Below are 7,801 nucleotides of genomic sequence, written 5' to 3'. Positions count from 1 at the left end.
TAATGTTCCTCTTAAACCTTTGTAAGTCAACATCTGTGGAAAAGATATGAGTAGTTCCTTCCTTACAGGACGATCAGAGCATAAGTACGTTGTTCGTATATACATTCGTGTTGAGCACAGAGTTTATTTCCGGCTTATCGATAACGTAAATAAAATTGATGAAAATGACTGCATGTATTTTAGCGAACTGTGTCAAACTTATTTTTGGGTGCCTGATGTGTTCCTGCCTATATATATATTATACATATTAAATATTTACAACATTACAAATAAAAGGAATGCATAATAACTTTTATTAACATGCTCACTATATACATATAATTATAAAAATGTGCCTTGGAATGTTCAACAGATATTTTGAAGTATATGAATTGGCACGTAAAAAAAAACACCATCCGAGCGTGGCTGTTCGCCAGCCTCGTCTGGCACCTGTGTTGGTGGCACATAAAAAGCACCCACTACACTGACGGAGTGGTTGGCGTTAGGAAGGGCATCCAGCTGTAGAAACACTGCCAGATCTGACTGGCCTGGTGCAGCCTTCGGGCTTCCCAGACCCCAGTTGAACCGTCCAACCCATGCTAGCATGGAAAGCATACGTTAAACGATGATGATGATGATGATGAATTAAGTATCTATTTTACAAAGCAGCTCAGCCCTTCCCCCTCTGTCTTCCGCTACTTTGCTCCGCCTTTCTCCCCTCTCCTTTCTTTTCCTTTGTCATCTATCTTCTTCCCCGCTTTGTTGTACCTGTGTGAATCTTTCAAATTTAACAGTTCAAATAAACAAGCTATTCAACTAAAAAAATAAAGTGCATAAGTATATTGAATTAAATATATATTTAGCATGGAAAGCGGACGTTAAATGATGATGATGATGATGATGAATTAAATATTCGAACGGTATGATCTGATATAGAAGTAAGTGAGGCAAAGTGCTTGAAGGATTTTGATCATCATCAGTGTAGTCTTTCTCATAATTTGAAGATTTGTCTTCATTTTGCAACTTAGAAGTCACAGTGAAATATTCCAATGAAAGCAAAATGGCTTTTAAAGAAAGTTAGCACGGTGGAATTGGAAATAGAGTTAATGATAAAGAAATCCAATCTTGAGTTGAATACTTGATTAGATGGATTAAATTCATTCTTTTTTATTCTAAAAGCATTGTAAATAAAGTCCCAGATTTAATATTTGAGTGCAATATAATGCTGTCAAAGAATACTCTTTTCTTTTGAATCAATGTAGTAGAGGTTATATGTATATAGTAAACAATAATATGAAAAACGATAGTTGATACACAGCAGGATAGAATGTAATCTGTTTGTAAAGGATTGGTTCTGCACTAATTGCCATTATGTAAAGATGAAAGAACAGTGATTGAAGTTGTGAAGAAAATATTTATTTACCGTTACATCAAATATACCTTGATTTGACGGGCAGGTAATAAAATCCTAGAGCGTGCGAAGTAAAAAAATTAATTTCAGCCTGTGTGTTCTTATTGTAGTAAACCACAGGGAGAGATATGGTAATGTGCAGAGAAGATAAAGTGAGAGTGTGGAAAGTTGGGTCTCATAGCTGCTGACAGTAAATTTCATTTCTCCATTTGACCATTGTCTTTAGTAGCTGCCTTGCTTGTGATCATGGTTCTAGTGTTCCGCTCCCTAACTGATGGTAGCTGTCTCTGACTCGAGTTATCATTCATTAACTAACCGATTGAGTTGTCACGAGCCAAGTGATTTTTGCTTGGGGTTCTTGCTTTTATAACTATCCAGAAGGATAGACATATCGTTGAGAACAATGGATTTAGTTGGTGGTCTTGTTATCTTTATTCTAGCTTTTGGTGAAGTAGAAGAGGTTAAAAAGGTCAAGTGGTGAATTCATTATTTCGGCCTAGCTAAGGCAATCTAGAAAATGTAAAACCGCTGTCACCGAAAAACTAGTGTTCCACCGTGAGAAAAGTTCTGTTGAAGTGTTAATTTAAATTTGGCTATGGTGGATCGAATCCATTTCATGCCTGCAAGATCCACCACCACACACACACACACATATGTACGTGTTTGTGCGTCTATGTTTGTCTGCTCACCATCGCTTGATAACCGATGTTGGTGTGTTTACGTCCACGTAACTTAGCGGTTCGGGCAAAAAAAAAAGACTAAGTACTAGGCTTACACAAGATAAGTCTTGGGGTCGATTTATTCGACTAAAGGCGGTGCTCCAGCATGGCCGCAGTCAAATAACTGAAACAAGTAAAAGAATCAAAGAATATAGATACACACACACACACACACACGTACGTACGTACGTACATACATACATACATACACACACACACACACACACACACACACACACACACACACACACACACACTTACGTACACACACATATATATGCTCCTGTTTTTATTTCAAGTAGAGAAATTGAATGGCGCTAATGATGTAAATGCAACTGTAAGTGACGTCTTGCTTCGTGGCGATACTGAATCCGAGCGTATTATAAAATTGTTTTCTAAATTTGCAATTGAAATTGATGATATTCCTCAACCATTTTGAAGAAATATTGTGTATATTGTATTGCCGAACCATTATGAAACGTGTTCGGAATAATTTCTTGAAAAACAGGTAAAATATCTGGCATGTGGGAGATTTCAAAAGTCACCCCGAATTACACACACGTACACATACACACACACACACACACACGCACGCGCACACACACTTTCACGCACACATTTACGCACGCACGCCGCATACATATATATACACACGCACGAAAACATACACATACAAACACTCACACAAACTCAAACAAATGCGCGCACACACACACACTCACACGTCCCAGACTCATCAGATTAAACTGAAAAATTACCATTCTATTCAACTAGTAAAGTAATGGAATCTATTATACGAGAAAAAATTGACTGAATATTTTAATACAAACACATTAATTTCTGAATGTTGGCATGACTTAATGAGTAAAAAAGCTACAGTATTATAATTTCTATAATGTTTTAGTGAACGGACTGTTTTAATTGGCCAGGATTTCAAAGTTGTTATTTATTTAGATATACCAAAATCCTTTGACAACATATTCCACCAAAAACTGATTTAACCAGCTTGAAATTCTCGATAAGCTATATGACAAAATTTCAGTTTAAAGCCATCTAAATTATAATTTTACATCAGAATTACAAGTTAATATATGTTTCAAACACCAGCTTAATAACGATGAAGTTACTTTACTAAATGCTGCATTATTTTCAAAATCAGCTGAAACATAAGTAATATATTTCCATAGAAATACGGTGACATGAGTATTAAACTTACGTTTATCAATTTTTGTTGCAAGATTTCTGATGTGAACTCGTGTATCGAAACAGATATTGCTGTATTTCTGGACTGTCATTTTTTTTTGCCAAATAAACACACGCACCATATATTTGTTCTTCACTAGTTTATTATAGTTTAAAAATTTTTTTGTATTGTAACTCGTTCATTGTCCGGAAATCTTTCGTCACACATCTGTGACCTCTTCTGCGACACTTCTCCTTTTCGTGTGTGCGCTTGCTCCACTTACTCTATTCTGTTCTGAACAGAACGGAATAGAGAACTCCATTCTGATCAAAATGGAATAAGTGGAGCAAGAATACACGCGAAAATGAAAAGTGTCGCTGAAGAGGTTACAGGTGTATGACGAAAGATTTCCGGACAATGGACATGAGTTAAAATATTAAAAAAAGAACAGTAATAAACGAGTATTAAACTGTTAGGAATTAAAGGTAAACGTATATCATGTTTCAAAGACTATTTCGAAAACAGAAAACTGTTCGTATTGAAGATTGCTTCGTTACTTTCGCTCCACTTTCAACTGGAATCCATAAGGTAACCTTCTTAGGCCAGTATTTTTCTTAATTTATATAAATGATAAGCAAAGTTTTTTCTAATTTATAATTGTATGAAGATGTGGCAAAATTCTACTCTGTTAATAAAAATGCAGCCTATATAAATCTAATTTTTGATCTCCAGCGAGTATTCTTGTAAGTTCAAAAGGTAAACTTGTCTTTGGTATTCTTAAATGTTTTACATCTTGAATGAGAAAATTATAGTATTGAATACTTTTTTAATGGAACCGACATTCCTAAAGTTTCCAATAGACCTAAACTGGGAATTCTTGCAACTCATGATTTAAATTTGTCATTAGAGTGTGTGCTAAAGGTTTTCAAAAGATACGCTGGTCTTTAAGACTATTCAGTCACAAGACAATTTTTATGTTGAAAATGTTTAAAAATTGCCTCTTCTCAACTTAAGTATGTCACAAAGATCTAGAGTCTTTACTGTTTTAAAAAATACATCGAGTAGGTGCAACGATCTTTATGTGTTCTAAGATAATTGCCCTCTGACAATTTCCCTTGAAAATTTTTCTATATAGAACAAGTGCTCCTTGATAATTGTCTTCGGATAATTGTTCACTGGACGATTTCTTCAAGAAATAATTTTTTTTAAAGCTCACAACAACGTGGGTGCAAATTACGACTAATAAAACTAATTAAGGTTTTATTTTCATATTGGCTTGTCAGATAAATTCGTTGTTTTTTGTTTTCATATTTATTTAAATCCTTTTCAATATTAGTTGAATTAACACGAAAGATATTTTTATCGTATGTTTTATAGATTTTTTTAGCACTATTCTTTCTTTACGACTTTCGTTTATCGTTTTTGAAATTTGAATAAATAGTACTTCTTTTAAAACATATGCCGATGGGGTACCAAGTAGGGGGAAAAAATTAATTTGTCAGACAAGCCAATATTTTATCTGTTATTGCTCCGGGTTTGCATAAAGCAAGAAGCTGAAATTTTTTTTGGCTCATGACACTCCATGGACTCTAAGTAGTGCATGTGTAAGATTTGAATGAAATCGGTTGGGTAGTTCTCGAGTTTTAGTAATACAGGCAGACACACACACATTCTCAGTTTTATATATATAGATTAAGATGACAAGCAGACAGAATTGTTAACACGTCGGTCAAAATGCTTTGCGGCATTTCTTCTAGCTTTTTATGTTCTGAGTTCAACTCTGTCTTCTTTCCTTTCGAGGGCGATAAAATAAAGTGGTAGTCAAGTACTAGAGTTGATACACTTGACTAACCATCTTCTCTAAAAAAATTGCTGGCCTTATGCCAAAATTTGAAACAATAGTTTATCTGTTATTCAATATGTAGAATCATCCAATAGTATATATATATATATATATATATATATATATATATATATATATATATATATATATATATGAACATGTTAATATAAAAAGGTGTTATAAATCCAACAGCTGTTTTTGGAGGCTTGGAGTCCATAATAATGTTGGTTGATGTAGTTCATCACAATATGCAACCGTATGGATGCAATTAACATTGGATTCCATCTTTGAACTTCTTTGCATTAAGATCTTAAATGTAAGATCTTATCCTGATGACAGACTCGTTTTATCCAATGTTAATTTCATCCATACGGCTGCATATTGTGATGAACTACATCAACCAACATTATTATGGATCTCCAAGCCCCCAAAACAGCTGTTGGATTTATAACACCTTTTTGCCATCCCTTTAATTTACTCTGTCGTTTCTACTCTGTGTAAGTTGGGCCTGTTAATATAAATATCTATATATTTATACTTAAAAATTCATCATCTGAAAGTCTCCACCATTTGCTTTCTCTCGTTTTGCATGTATACATATATAACTATTTTGTACTTCATACCCAAACTATTATATTTAATATTTTTAATATACTTAATGTGTCTAATTTGTTCATCCGCATAATTGCTTCTATACCCGCTCAAGTTGATCCCTCTTATAGTCTTTCTTTACCTTGTGAAATCGATCCTCTGTAAAGACATCGGAGTCTCAGTTTGAATCTTTTGAGCACTACTAAGTGTCGTCTGTACGGAGAATCTTTGAATCTCATCAGTGTAATAAGGTGGCGAGCTGGCAGAATCGTTAGCTCACCGGGTGAAATGCTTAGTAGTATTTCGTCTGCTGCTACGTTCTGAGTTCAAATTCCGCCGAGGTCGACTTTGCCTTTCATCCTTTCGGGGTCGATTAAATAAGTACCAGTTACACACTGAAGTCGATATAATCGACATAATCCGTTTGTCTGTCCTTGTTTGTCCTCTCTGTGTTTAGCCCCTTGTGGGTAGTAAAGAAATAGGTATTTCGTGTCTTCACGTTCTGAGTTCAAATTCCGCCGGGGTCGACTTTGCTTTTTATCCTTTTGGGTCGATAAATTAAGCACCAGATACACACTGGGATCGAAGTAATTGACTGATCTTCTTCCGCAAAATTTCAGGCATTGTCCTATAGTATTGGGTTGTCCGGAAAGTTCGTGCCGATTTTTAAAGGAAAGAAAAAGGTCAATAAATACTTGCCATTACATTTTTAATCAACCAAATATAAACAATTTTGTTGCACAATATGTCCCAATCTTTCCTTTAACTTGAAAATACCCTCTTCCCAGAATTGGGGTGGTTTCCTGGCAAAGAATTCATGAAGATATCTTTTTACGGCATCCAAGAAATTGAAATTTTTACAATTAAGACTATTCTGCAGAGACCTGTATAAGTGGAAATCCGAAGGAGCAATATCTGGTGAATATGGAGGGTGGAGTAACACATCCCAGCCGAGCTGCAGCAATTTTTGTCTGGTTCCTAAAGCATCAAGTTCCGAAAATGAACTTTCTTATCTTCCATTTTAAAGGGTTACAGAATTAACACAGGTTATCAGAACATAAACTTTCTTCCACGAAAAGATAGCTTAAACTGTGCTCTAAATGCAGGTGTAGTCAAATCCTATTTTATGGACTCAACCATGTTCTAAAATAAGTCGAAAGGTAAGCTACTATAAATCGGCACGAACTTTTCAGACAACCCAATAGAAAGGATTATCTATTATTGTATTTGTGTATACATGAAATAAAACCTTCAGTAGCTTCTTTAATATTTATACGAGGCGGTGTACCAGTTGCGTATTGGGGCCGATCTAATCGACTGCCCCCTCCCCTAAAATTTCGAGACTTGTGCCTTGAGCAGAAAAGAATTATTTATACGCCCCACAGTCGCGCTTTGTTTTCACTGGAAAAAATTGTCCAGTGGGGCAACATTCGGAGTAATTAGCTGGGGATGGTTATCGGATTCTTATACCCGAAAAAGGTTATTTAATCTAAGTAAATTTTCTTAACCAGGTCGTTTAAGTATTTGATAATCTGAGTCTCTCTCTTGTAGAGGGAAAAATTAAAATAAAAAGACCTAATTATGGATTTTAAATGTCAAAATAATTTGTTGGATATTCCTGTAAACGAATTTAATCCAAGAGGTCATTATAAAGAGAACGCTCCTAATTAAGATCCTTTATCTTTTACTCGTTTCAGTTATTTGACTGCGGCCATGCTGGAGCACAGCGTTGACGGGTTTTGGTCGAACAAATCGACTCCAAGGCATGTTTTTTTTTAAAGCCAATTACTTATTCTATCGGTCGCTTTTGCCGAACCGCTGGGTTACGTGGACATAAACGCACCAACATCGGTTGTCAACCACAAACACAAAGCTATACACACACATACATGTATATATATATATATATATATATATATATATATATATATATAATACAAAATAAGAAAATGGAGAAATACATCTAAATCATTTATCAACTACTAGATAATACCCAATCACATACTTTATTAAACCACTACATAAAAATATATAACAAAACAGCGTACATGAATGAGTAATACAATACAATAAGT

Source organism: Octopus sinensis, linkage group LG4 (genome assembly GCF_006345805.1).
Source record: "Octopus sinensis linkage group LG4, ASM634580v1, whole genome shotgun sequence".
Lineage (NCBI taxonomy): Eukaryota > Metazoa > Mollusca > Cephalopoda > Octopoda > Octopodidae > Octopus > Octopus sinensis.
The sequence above is the reverse complement of the archived record's forward strand: the minus strand, read 5'-3'. Positions refer to the sequence as shown.